The 14,569-nt window shown below is 36.3% G+C and overlaps 2 protein-coding genes across 2 annotated transcripts in view; one reads left to right on the top strand and one right to left on the bottom strand.

The window, feature by feature from the left end:
- LOC134840251 (tubulinyl-Tyr carboxypeptidase 2-like) overlaps positions 1-14,569 on the bottom strand; it is a 295,321-nt gene that overhangs the window by 210,253 nt on the left and 70,499 nt on the right. The gene's annotated exons all lie outside the window — the stretch shown is intronic.
- LOC134840249 (serologically defined colon cancer antigen 8 homolog) overlaps positions 683-14,569 on the top strand; it is a 143,294-nt gene continuing 129,407 nt past the window's right edge. The window contains exon 1 of the mRNA XM_063855996.1: positions 683-709. The gene's annotated coding sequence lies outside the window, so the exon portion shown is untranslated. The remainder of the gene's footprint in view (positions 710-14,569) is intronic.

The raw sequence follows: 14,569 nt of genomic DNA, 5'->3' as shown, positions 1-14,569 counted from the left end.
GTACCAGCAGCCTGGGGGAAGACTCTACCCGGGTCAAAGCAGGCAGTCGGAAGTGTCCCCCGCACCCGAACGCAAGTACGAGTTTTATGTATCAGTAAAATGAGATGCTTTTACACACCCTGTAGGACACCTACTGTTGCTTGAAAACATTGCTGTTTTTGTATTGTTTGAGCAAATCAACTCATCGCGATTGGCTTTTTTCAGTTTTTTCCACCTTTCTCCACTAATTAACTTTCAAACTATATTTAACTCGGTGACAAAAATTTAAAAAAGCAATTAAATATTTCTGAAGTTAAAGGCGCTTTAATTTGATTAGTTTTTTCTTCTAAACTCGAAGATTGGAAAGTTCAAAAGTACCGTTTTTACTGATTCTTTGAGCTCATCGATATTTTTCTATTTAGAATTTCTTCTGGCTATGTTTTTAGAACTGGCAGTCTGGACTACAGCTTCTCCAACACTGCCAAACTGATTGCGTTTGTATGGTTCCTGGTAACTATAATGCTCGTGTTTATGGTGGTGCTCCACATGCAGAAGTTCTATGTTCCTGTGAGGGATCCCATGCCGAAAACCTGCATCACCAGAAACTGCAGAGAGACCGCAAACATGCTCAAACAGGTTCGTTTCTTCTCGCTCTTCACATCTTGTTAACTATTCTTTTCTTTTATTAAATTGTTTTAAGCCTAATTGTTGTGATAAACTTATTAAATAGTTTCAGAGAGTGATGAAACACTAGTTGCCATTCTTTGGGCACTGACTACTAACTTCAGCATATTATCCTTGACACCAACAGCACCATTATTCCTGGCATTTTCCTGGCTTCACACAATGTCAACACCAATGCTTCTGATGCTGCCCGACGACTTCACGAAACTCAATCCCGAACAAAAAGATAAGTACTACGTTCAAATATATAACCTTGTCAATGTACTAGCAACATCCAGTAATCCTCCAAACAGTAATCAAAACGCAAAAGGACTCAGAGCACCTATTGATTTTGCTGCCAAAGTAATCCCCACTGATACTCAAAACTTGATTATTGGTTCGAGTTTTTTAGCGGAGTTTGACACGAAGGAGCTGCCCAAAGAGGTGGCCGTTCATTCTTACCGCGGGTCATTTTGCAGCGAGAAACAATCAGTTGTGAAAAAGTACGACGATACTGAGCTGAAATCAGTAACCTTCCAGGACGGCACCAATTCACTCACAAGGGAACTACACAAACCTGTAGATGATATATTTGAAACTTTTTGCGCCACCATTAGTGAAATTGAGACAAAGTTTTCACCTACAATAATCAATATATGCCAAGTCCCGCCTGTGAAATCGGGACCCGATTCTGTAAGTGGTAAACGTATAACTGAATTCAACAGCCTTATTGCTCATAAATTTAAGAAAAAAAAGTATCAAATTGTTCCTATATACGATAAAATTGTCAGCATAAACGACTATCAGTCAATCTTCTTTGATGAAGTACATTTGATGCGTTCTGTTAGTACTTTAAAAAATGCAATCATGGAAAAGGTGCTACCATTATCCAGCTTATCACCTCGAGTTGTTTCTCCGAATACTTCCAACTCTAGGGGCCCAGCGCACCCTCAGAGGAATCGTATGAAACCTGGTTCAAGCCAAGTCTCGTGGGGCCCCGAGCACCCAAAGAGTCTTGCGAGCCATGGTTTCAGCAACAATCAAACCTACAATTATATGAATACCAATCGTAGTAATTATGACTTACGCCATAATAGATACTATCCATACTAATGCTGTTTTAGTAGTCTATTACCCAATGATCTGGATCTATCAAATTTATGTTTAGCCAATGGCTTTTAAAGACTCTCCTTATTTTCTCCCTTTTAATTAGCATTCCCATTAAGTACAATGAACCCAACAGCACCGCACTACTCAAAACTAGAAACATGACGTCTAACCGCCACTTTAGATTCACAGCTGGCATCTATTGCGCAGTTGTGATACTAACCTTTCAGATTGGAATATTGGAAATCCTGCTTCTTCAATGTGGGGACATTGAAGTCAATCCAGGTCCCGCACTTTCATATGAAATCCTGGCAAGCAAAGCAAAGGAACACCACAACTTCCTCAAATATATAACTCTAAATTGTAGAAGCATAAAGAACAAACACATGGAAATGCGTTTCTTGTCAGAAATAGTTGACTCAAACACAATTATCGGTCTTACGGAAACCTGGCTTGACGAAACATGCGATCATCAAACTTATTCATTCTGCAAAACAACCCATGAAATTTTTAGATGCGACCGTAACAAAAAATGCACTGGTCAACACGCAGGTGGTGGTACTCTTCTTCTTATTCCGAAAAAATTTAACCCTAAGATTCGAGAAGATTTAAATTATCTACGTCCCTCCCATTTTGAAGGACTCTGAGTGGAATATAGCCCAATCATCTCAAAAAAATCAAAAAGACAGATAATTGCTATTGCCTACAATCCACACAAACAATTCAAGGAAATTTTTATAGAAGATACACTAAAGGGTATCGATTACGCTGCCTCCGAAGCGCGAGATGTTACGATTTTGGGAGATTTCAATATTAACTACTTGAATAAACATGAAGCTAAATTTCTCAGCGATTCTATTAAACCATACAATTTGTCAATAACCAATAAGTCGATACCGACATACAACTCTAAAAACAGCCAATCCATTTTAGATAACATTATAGCAACCAAATCTCTTTGTAAAGAAACTATTGTAGCAGAACCACCTATAAACACGGACCATTTAATAACAATGTGTATTAGCAAACTAAAACGATTCGAAAAAGCCATTCCAATTCGAACTTTTCGCTTCGACAAAACCAATTATTGTAAAAATAGGTTCTGCGAGGAACTTAAACAGAGTCCATGGTTTCTCGTCTACCAAGAAAACGATATCTCTAAAATGTTAATAAAATTTGAAGATATTTTCTCGCATGCCCTAAACGCTCACGCACCACTAGAGCAGAAGTATATCCGAAATAAACCGCAGCTACAGCTGTCTGGTAAAGTACTTAACTCAGTCAATAGACCTTTAAAACAGGAAAAAGAAAATCTTCTAAAGGCATATCAATTATCAAGAACAGATGCCAATTTTGAAAACTATAAACGAATAAGAAATAAATACAACAATCATCTAAAACATTTATACAAGAAAGAGAAAACAGCTCAATTCAAAATGCTTGACTGTCCAAAAAAACAATGGAATTTCATAAACTCTATCAGGAACACCATGAAACAGTCAACGCAAATAGGTGATCTACGGAATTCGTTTGGCGACACTATAATTGAAAATAAGAATAAAGCAAATTTCCTTAACTACAGGTTCTCAACATTAGGAGAATACAAAAACGCAGATCCTCCCATAGATGTACCAACTGAGTACAGTGTACACAGCAAAACAAATAGGCACTTTCAATTCAGGTTCATAACTCACAAAGAAATGAAAGATGCAGTTTTATTACTTCCCTTAAACAAGCCATTAGGACCAAGCAAAATCCCTGCTTGGGCTCTAAAAGACAGCATTAATACTGTAAACCCAATTCTTACGATGATTATCAATGAATGCATCTCGAAATCCGTATTCCCATATACCTTAAAAAAGGCACACGTTTTTCCCATATTCAAAAAAGGCGACTCGACAGATCCAGTAAATTATCGTCCAATTTCTATTACACCCACTCTATCGAAGTTGTTTGAAAAAATTTTTTCATCCCAAATTCACGAATTTTTAGCAAATTCCAATATTCTAAATCCAAAACAATTTGGCTTTCGTCCAGGTTATTCAACTAATGATGCTCTTTTATACACAACAGAAAAAATCAGATTCCATCTCGATAAAAATAACATAGCAGCGGCTGCATTTCTTGATTTATCTAAAGCATTTGATTCACTCTCTCATTCAGTCCTTGAAAGGAAACTAAGTCACATTGGCTTTGAACAGTCAGCAACAACTCTTATTAAGTCATTTCTAGAAAACAGACAGCAATTGACAATAGTAAACGGCGAACACTCAGATTGGCTTAAATTAGAGCAAGGTGTTCCCCAAGGTACTGTACTAGGACCACTGCTGTTCAACTTGTATGTAAATGACTTACCACAAACAATAGACAAATCATGTACGTTAGTACAATATGCCGACGACACGACTCTGCTTAGTTTTCATTCAGATCCCGAAACAGCAACAAAGAGCATTGAAAACAATTTCAATAAAATTCTCTTGTATTTTCACTTAAATCGATTAATGATTAATGTAGACAAAACTCAGTTCATTGTATTTTCTGCACCGTCGAAAAAGAAACTAACTGAAAATCTTTCATTGAAAGTTGGAAACTATCAAGTTAATTTAACAGAGACAGTTAAATTTCTCGGCGTCAATATTGACATAAGCTTAACATTCGACAAAGAAATTAACAAAATTTTACAAAAAATGGCTACAGCAATCCAAACGATAAAATGCATCCGTGACGATATCCCTCTGCGTACTAGAATTCTCCTGTTAAATACTCTTGTACTGAGCCATTTGCACTATCCATGCATGCTCTTAAACGGATGTACGCAAGATAATATTGAGAAACTCGAAAAACAAATAAAATGGGGAATCAGGATAATAATGAATATAAGCAAACGAGATTCCGTTACACTTCTAAGGAAACAGCACAAAATTCCTACTGCTCGGAATATTATCGAGTACCGATCAGCACACTACCTTCACAGGTTATGCCGAAACGATGCCCCAGCTTTCACGCATATAAGATTCCCAAATTCTGAATTCCGCTATAACCATCGAACTGGAACATTACTGTTCCCTTTAACATGTAAAACTGATTTCCTTCGTAAGTCTTTCTTATTTACATCAATCAGGAACCTTAACACAATAATCCGAACCTTGTTTAATCGAAAACTGCCGTACACATTGACAAAAACTCTGATTAAAAATTTCATCATAGGAAAAGATGACACCCTGTTACCCAATAAGGAGAGTCTTTCCGTATCCAAGGACATTTATTTTGTTAAATCAAATATTTGATTCAACCTCGTAGTAATTTATGTTTTTTCTTGTTATGTTATATAACCATTGCGTAATATTGTACACTAGATTCTTATACAATCAGTTCTGCAACTGCATAAGTATATTGAAACAATAAAGTGTCCCCTCTCTCTCTCTCTCTTTTCTGAAAAGGCGATAATTTATTCCTATTTCCAAGATTTGTGTAAATTTTGCCTTTGAAATAATCCCTTAGAGGGGTGAACTCTCTGTTATTTACCATATGGGAGAAGGGGGCAAAGCTAGGTTTTTCTCGAAAGGGGTGGTTTTTCAAATTTTTCGCTAATTTTGTTGACCTTTTTTTAGGTCGACCGAAATAATTTTCTAAGCTCTTCTACCTCATTATATTGGCCCAATTTTGACCAAGTTTCTTGCGCCGCAGGCAAACTTTTGAAAAAAAAAAACAGACCAAAAATGCCGTTTTTTGTTTTGTTTTGGAAAATGATGACGAATAAATTGTGTTTTTTTTTGGTGCGCGCTTCCTTTCAAAATTATTATATATTGGCACCTTAGAAAAAATTTATGTGTTGTTCGACCGAAAATGGATGTCATAAAAAACACCAAGAAGGGAAATTTTTGATTGGTGAAGGGGTCGAATCCCTGAGATAGGTAGGCAACCCCTTCCTCCCCCTGTATGACAAGATGCCACATTTCAAAAATAAATTGATAAAATTTCTGATTATACCAATTTCTTTAACTAGAAATCCTACAGCTTATGTACCTTAGTCGTTTTAATTTGACCTGAGCAAAAAGATTTTGTAACAAGGTCCTAGAAATCAGTTAAAAAACTTTGTCAATTAATTTTGTGGTCCAGGGTCAAATTGGTTCGCAGAACATTACGAGGCCAAACTGTGCAATCTGTGCAATGTAAGCGGATTCCGCAACAGGCTCAAATCAGATTTGTCGCGGAACCCGCAACATTGCTAATATTCTTCGATCTCGGCTGTTTTGGATTCCATAAGCAAATACTAAAACACTGTACCGATCAAAATCGCTCCGAAAATTGGCGAATATGCGGAATCCTCAACCGTTATTGCGGAATCCAGAACAGTTTGTGGGATCCAAAAACAGATAATGAGACATGTGTATAGTTGAATTGAGCTGTCGCGGAATCCGCAATTGTCAGCGAAATCCACAAACTGTAGGTAAAATCCGCAAACTGTAAGTGGAATCCGCATTTTGTTTGCGGATTCCGCTTACATATATGTAAGTGTAGTAGCGTTTAAAAAAATATCTTTTAAATACTACGTTGACAAGCTAACAGTTGGAGTGCAAAAAATTCTATCTGAATTCCTGTCAAACATCCAACTTCGATCTCAAATCCTGTCGAACATACCCAACTTCGATCTCAATTCCTGTCAAACATACGCAAATTCGATCTCATCTCAATTCCTGTGAAACATACCCAGCTTCAGTCTCACTTCCTATTAACACTTAACTTCGGTCTCAATTCCTGTCATCAATCCCAAATCCTGCCATCTCATTTCCCGCCAACTGAACAAACGAAAGTAAACTTATTCATCAGTTCATTTCAAGCCATTCAATTGAAGTAAAATTGTTTGAATTGAGCCATTTTGAAATATTTTCAATTTGCGAAACCAGAACATAATTTGATAAAGCAACATTCTTAGGCCTATATATTTGTGTTTTTGAACTTGAAATTTAATTCTGCTGTAATTCAAATTTGTTAAATTTCATCTAATACTAATTTACTCAAATTAGTTAAATATATCCTTTACTCCCTGTAAACAAAGTACTTCAAATAGATAATTGACTCTCATGAACAATTTTGACAGGCCGACATTTTTTCAGACCATAATTTATACTGGAAACATACAGAAAGATTTGAAGAGCTAACTCATGATTTCACTCTATCATCTCATCCTAAATACTATCTTCATAAATTGAATTCACGGTCACAAATACTGAATCTCAAATACTGAATCCCAAATACTGAATCTCAAAAACTGAATCCCAATAGTGGAATAACCCAATTACCGAATTAACCCAATTATTTATTCGTTGTTGTGTTTTCAAAACTATGATCCCAAAAACTGCTTGCCAATACTAAAGTGTGACTTCCATCAGTTTATTGAACCAATGTTTCAAGAATTGTTCGTGAATTCCGCTGAAAATGGCTAAATCCTTGCTTTTAACTTCCGCAAGTGCATTTGCAAGTTCGGTAATAAACAAATTGAAAATTCCTTTACAGTTTGCGAAATCCGCTTACTTTTGTGGATTCCGCTCACAAATTTTGCGGATTTCACTCACATTTGCGGGTTTCACTTACATTTTGCGGAATCCACTTACAGTTGCGGGACCCAGAACAACTAGCTATATTTGCTTGTTGAGGAATCCGCAACAAATCAAAGGTGCCGACAAATTTTACGTTGCAAGTATATGTACAAGTATATAGAATCCACGTAAATATCTGAGTGGAATCCATTTACATTTTGGAACATGTTTAAATACTTGCCTCTGGAATCCAGGAAGATACAAACACAAAATTGTGCGCCTATCCAGTGAACAGTTTGGCCTCGTAATGAACTGTCTCTCACAAAAAATGTTTCCGCAAGGACGGGCAAAATTTCAACATGAATTTCGCATCAAGGGGAAGCTATAAATAATAAAAGAATGTGGTTCCTGCGAATTGCAGTAGGTATCAGCAGGCACTAATCGTCCTGTCGGGACAAACCATTAGTATCGACTCCCCAAATTCGATAATGTTTTTTTCTAGCAAAGACCTTTTTTTGCAACTCAAGGCCGTTTTTTTTGCGTCCAGAACTTTCACTTGGTACCACTATATCCAAAATTGGTGAAGCTGTTGTAGACTTGAAGCCATAGGTCAAGTGAGAGCTCGCCCTCACACACTATCAATGCCATGGCTTGGGATCGAATACACGATCTAACGATTTCAAAGTGAACCCCTTACCACTATGCTAAGTGCCTCTAAAAAGCAACGATAGCTTGTTGCGGTGCAAGCAGCAGAAAGTTTCGGTCATAAAGATCATAAACAACCAAAAAAAATTCTCGAGGGGGGCGGATTCCAAAAATTGTCTAAAACTTATCGATGTTTTTTTACTTCGGCCACTTTGATTTTGCGAGATATCCCAAAGCACTGAAAAAAACCGTCATGGAAAACATTTTGGGTCAGTCACCAAAAATGGATAACTCAAAAGCGTACAAAGGGGGTCGAATCCCTGATGTTCAAATCACGACTAAAAGAACTTTAACATGATATTTCTCTCGACTCATTCTGATTATCAATTGTTGTACCTGGTTTTGCCTGAACAAAAAAAAGAAAAGAGAAAAGAAAAGAAGCAAAAACACACCCGAAGACAAAGTTTATCCCCATTTTCAATGGTGTGAGCAATAACTGCAGTTTTTTAGGCCATGGATATGTCTTATAAGTGCAGCAAGAACAACTTCCATTTGGCGGCTTGTGGCAACTACAGGGCTCCACTGAGTGAAGGCGCCACAAACAGTAGCACCGAGGAGCAGCATAATCAAGGGCGACCCCTAAATACCCAAGAGATACACCAGCACGTCATGTACAGGTATCAGAGCTGACCATACAGTGGTCGATCTGTCAATGACTAAAATTGGTCAACTGGTAAAGATGAACAACCTGGGGTCCCAAATCACACTAAATCTAAGCAAAGATAGCAATTAGGTTAACCAATTGAGGCCTCTCAATCGTTATCAATCGTTTTCAAACAAACCCGGGTTGACCTTCATACACGAAAAAAGCCAATTATACAACTTCATACGATAAAATCGCTTCCTTTACAATTCCATACATTGAGTCTAAAGAGAAACTTTTTCTCACACACTTTTCCCTTATGAAAACTGTATGATAACTCTTTTTACAAGTTTTTAAGATTAATGAACGTAATGAGTACTCTTATATAAGTCTTGCTGATTTTTTTTTCAGTTTTTTTTTCACGCTCAATTTTGATTTTTCGTGGTTTAACTTGAGTTTTTTTTTAAGTTTTTTTTTAAGTTTTAACTTAAGAAAGTCAAATCCACTATCGAACAGCAAATTTGTAAAGGTCACGAAAAACGTGATCAACTTCTGATTTCGAAAATCGAAATTAACTATCAGATTTCCCAGCGAGATAAATTTTTACGTATTAATCCAGTTTTCTCCAATTGCGTTAATTTTAACAAAAAGTGTACATCATAGATTGTTCTACAAGTTCAAGAGCTTTAAGGCCATCTTTTTTATTCGAAATTCAAAAGTTGAAGGATCTGAAAACATAAGTAAGTTTTTTTTCAGTTTCCTTGATTTCATATCTCTTTTCCAACTGTTTGTTGGCTATGTTTATTCTGTAGTTGCATAGTCTTTTTTCTGCCCAATTAAACAATTTTCAAAAAAAAAATTGCCTGCAACAATTTGTGCGTTTTTGTCTATAAGGTTGTCTGGCCTGATTTTATCGACAAAAAAATCAAAAGTGACTATGATTTTTTGTGTAAACCATTTTTAATAGTAATGTTTTTTATAGTAAGATAACCTGTCAAAGCATAACCTGTCAAAGCTTAAGACCACAATTTTTTAACAACTAAAACTTCTGGCCATATACAAAATGTTACGGTTTTTTATTTATGTTTCTGGGTGAAATCAACAACTTTTTCTTGAAGGATCTTAAAATACAGTTCAGTTGCGCGGTTTTTGTCAATAGCAATGGGTTTATCGGAAAAACGAAAACCTTGGCTTTGTATTTCGGACAAAACCCATGAACCAAAGCAAAATTCGAATTTGTTGCTCATAATTTAATAATCAATGATAGAAAAATACCTACTATACAAGTTTTATAATATTCAACACTTGTCATAGCTTTTTTATACAAATTTCTACACGTATTGAAATATTTTATGAAACTGTACAATCAGCAATTCTCATTGGTTTTATTCTTTTCTTCTCGGAAAAGAGAAAACCTTGTTTTGTGTTTTCTGACAAATCACATGAACCAAAGCAAATACTGAGTTTGTTGCATATAATATAATTTTCAATAATAGAAAAATACTTATTATGCAAAAATCATAAAATTCAATACTTGTCATAGCTTTTTTATACAACTTTCTGTACGTATTGAATTGTATTAATTTGCATGAACAGTTCTCTCATATATGAAAATGAAATTGATCGTTTTTTTTTCGGTCAACCCGGGCAATTAATCAGCATAAACGTCATACCTACTAATCTGATGTGATTCCACTTTATATCTATTCTAGTTTAGCTGAAGAATTATTTAATCAATCTAACAGGTCACTTATGTCTGACCTTCACTCTTTCAGTTTCTCCGGCTGAGAGAATGCTTCGTCTCTTTTTAATGTTTTAACTTTAGGTTAACTCGTTTTATCCTTTTATCCTTATAACTGTGAAAAATTAGAATTAACTCTTACAAAATAACATTTTATCAAGGCGCAGTCAAATAACGAATGTAACTTGAGAGGAACACCTCCACTCTGGCAGAACCACACGGTGGTCCCACCTATTCCTTGGGAAGATTGAAGTGATCTTTTTCACTTAGCAATCATCGCGAAAAAAAATTTACATATTGAGAATCTACTAAATCCATCGGAAAGACACCATCCCCGTCAACCAACACTAGTAAATCTGACGGAAAAAGAATCGGAAGTCCAAAGGAAAACTAGGATAGAGAGAAATATCCAAGAACAAAAACGTTACGACGACGAGGATGCGGCTTCTATTAAATCCGAAACCAAGAAACTTAACGGAAGTAGAATAGAGGAAGCCGAGAAGAAACTACGTTCTATCCTCTACTTAGCCCTAGCCAACCTAATCCGTCGGATCATCCGGATGTAAATATGGACCATATAAATAAAGAATGTTGTGGCGTGATCAATGCATGGCCGGAATATGGACAGATTGGAAATGAAAATTATTCGGTAATAAACGCAACTACAATTTTGACGTTGATGGAAAAGAACTGAAGAAACTATTAAATATGGGCTTCGGGAAGGAAAACCAAGTATTCTTAAGTATCCAAGTGGACTCTGCTAGCCGGGTCAGTTTTCTCAAGAAGAGTGTTTTACGGGATCTTTATCTAAAAATTTATCCATTGGATAAAGCAACCAAGGACTTAAACTGTGGGTTCACGGACAATGCTATCAACATCTCCGGTAAATCGATATTTTCGATCTCTTCAAATGGATGGTCACATGATAACTGCCATTTCTTCCTGACAGAAGGGCACGACAGAAATATCCTCGGTAATGACAACCTACCTGAAGTGGGGATAAAAGTATCACAGAATAAAATTCCACACTTCCGGGCGAACAAGACGTGTAAGTCAATTAGTTTTATTTCCACGGCAGAAAAAGACATGGACTTTTATCAATATATTCCTTCGGAAATGAAAACGAAAAATATCAGATGAAAATCACCCATTTTCACGAACCTCTAAAACCCATTCAATTAAAAGGTATACTCGTTCCTCTCCACTCACTTGATTCAGTTAAAACTGAACTTAACCGGCTGAAAAACGAGGGACACTTTAAGAAGTTGCAATATTGCGATGAAAATCGTTTTATCAGCCTAATTGTCATTACTTGTAGAAAAGACAAATCGATCAAGTTGGCACTAGATTCAAAGTTTATCAACAAGCAGATATACAAAAATAAATAACAAATGTCGAACTTTCATGAACTTGTAGATAACGTAGCAGCACAAACTTCAAATGTTTCCGTTGGAGAAGTATATTTTACTAACCTGGAATTGCAAAATGCCTATAGCCAACTCGCCTCAGACAAACTTACTAGTAATCAGTCTAACTTTAGTATAGTAGGCGGCGATATTACTGGAACCTATTTTTATGGACTGTGCGATATGCCTAACGAATTTCAAAGAGTCATGGACTCAATGTTAGGTACAATAACTTTTTCCTAAATTGTTACTTAGACGACATTTTAATTGCATCCAATGGAAGCTTCTTAAACAACAAAAACATTGTCTTTAAAATCTTATCAACGTTGGACGATGACAATTTTGCTGTTAAGTGGTCAAAATTTAAATTTTTTTAAAAAAATCAAATAGTTGGGATTAAAGGTCTTGAGTACTGCAATTTCTCCGTTTTTCGACAACGCGAAAGCAAAAAAGAACCTACCTATCCCCAAAAGTTTGAAGGAACTAAGATGATTTTTTGGGTCAAAAATCAATAGAATAAATTTGTGCCAATTTTAGCATCTTTGGGAAGCACGCTCCGTCCTCCTTGACCATACAAAAGATTTAGAGAAAATCAAACAAGAAATTATCTGACAGAAAAAACGCACTTCGACGTAAAACCTAATACCAGAATAAAACCGACGCATTGCATAACGGATTAGGAGCATCCCACGTACAACTCCGCGGAATTGTTTAAAAAACCATTTCCTTTGCAGCTCGGTTTCTCAATCCACACGAATCCAAATATTCCATTAAAGATTTAGAACATTTGGGAAAAGTTTGGGTAGTAGAAAACTATAAAAACTACCTTTAGGGATCAGACTTCGAGGTAATTACAGATCATAAAGCTCTACTTTCCGCAGACCAAAAAAATGGGTTGATCGGTTACTACCGTTTAACTTCACAATTAAGCAATTGGCAGGAAAAGTTATGCCATTCACCGATTGAATTTTTAGAATTTCATCTAGAAAAGCCCTGCCCCCATCACATAATGAAAAAAAATCGGATAAACAATGACAGTCATGCTCTGCTATCGGTTCGAATTTCGAAAAGTCCGATTACGCAAGATTACGTAATTACCTTTTAGCATCAGTTCTGAAACTTATTAACTCGACCTTTCCAATTTGAAATTCAAATCATAATCGAACTAATTTTTTGTACTTCAAAAGATATTCCTTCGGATTATTCAAATATTAATTCTTTAAAAATTTCTATTTCTGATTCCGCATTTTTATAATTTTTATTTCCTTATTGTAGTATAATTAATTCCGGTTTAGATAGAAAATTGTAAAAACTGTTAATATTGAATATAAAAAAAAGTAATTCAATCGTCCACTTCCGGTATTCAAGTTTCCCTAGAAATCCCATTATTATCAGATCACGAAAAACTTGTAAATAAATACCGCAAAAATTTGAAGTTGCCTGATCGTCCTTTGGATTTAAATACCTTGTTTATTGCCAAATTAGTAGCTCTCTAGACAAAGGGAAATCGATACTTTCCAGTGAAAGAGCAAAAGACTGGAACGCAGATGAAAGAGTGGAGGATGGATACAAGGATACGTTGATCCCCAAGAAGAACCAGACACCTGTATAGAATCAGATTACCCGTCTCCCTCAAAACCCTCCTCATCTATAATGCCCCTCCAAAGTCCATTTAAATATAAAATCCTTCCGAAAACGAACAAGAGCATCAATGGAAATCCATTTATTGAGGAGTTTAACCAAAAAATCATAAACGCCTCCAGTACGACTGTTGAATTATCCGATGGAAAAACAATCAGAAAATCAGACATGGCTATTCCTAAATTGAATTTTTCAAAAATCCGTTCTTTTAAAACCAACATATTGTTCCCTTACCTTCCTAATTCTAACGTTGAAGTAAGTCCGAGACGTGCAAAACTCTGGAAATCGAATAAACCAAAAAAACAACAACCGAAGACCGGGAATCGAAAAGAATTGGGAACCTCGGACAACAACACCAGTAAGCGAGTGTCGAGACCTTCTACGAACCCTTCTCGAAGACAGCCACCCCGATCTAAGGAGCCGACTATTGTTCCATGTTGTGTTGCTTGTGACAATTCCATGTTTTTTACCTCGGATAACTCCGATATTAAGGATTGGGAGTGGATAACTGGAGGTTTTCTCCGTGTAGAGACGTGGTTAGGGACCAAATTTTTTCCGATTCCCTAAATGATTTAAAGCACGATAACAACACTGCTAACTCTTGTAAAACAAATGATAACTTTAAGTTGAGATTTATGACGATAACCAAGACGACGATTTGACACCATCACAGTTCCCAATCAGTCAGCATCCTTCCGGCGGAACCAATTGTCACCTCACAAGAAATGGACCCGAAGGATAATTCAGCAATAACACTCTACGAAGATCCACCAGGGAACACTCCGAGTTACGAGATAATTGACTCGTCTGATGAAGCCATTTCAAACGTTCAGCCTCCATCTAATTCCGGTAATGAACCACTTCTACGTCGTTCAAATCGAAACATGGGCCCGCCAAAACTTTGTGGTAAAAGATATTATATGGATGTTGTAGATAAATCTCAAAAAAATTCTGGCTCTGCATCGAACCCTTTTTGTCCTGGATAACAACCTCAGCTAAACTTTTTATTCATCTCGCCAGAAAACTCTTTTGGACGTAGTGACTGTATTTTCTGACCCTTCATCACCAGACACATACTCCTCCTCTTCGATCGACGAATCATTAACAATCGCTTTTGACAATAACGACGTAAACACGGAACTTGATAACAAACTATTTATGGCAGAACTTTATAACTTTATAAACTGCTACAATAACTGCTAAC

The sequence above is a fragment of the Symsagittifera roscoffensis genome, chromosome 2 (assembly GCF_963678635.1).
Source record: "Symsagittifera roscoffensis chromosome 2, txSymRosc1.1, whole genome shotgun sequence".
Classification (NCBI taxonomy): domain Eukaryota; kingdom Metazoa; phylum Xenacoelomorpha; order Acoela; family Convolutidae; genus Symsagittifera; species Symsagittifera roscoffensis.
This window is presented reverse-complemented; position numbering and strand designations above follow the sequence as displayed.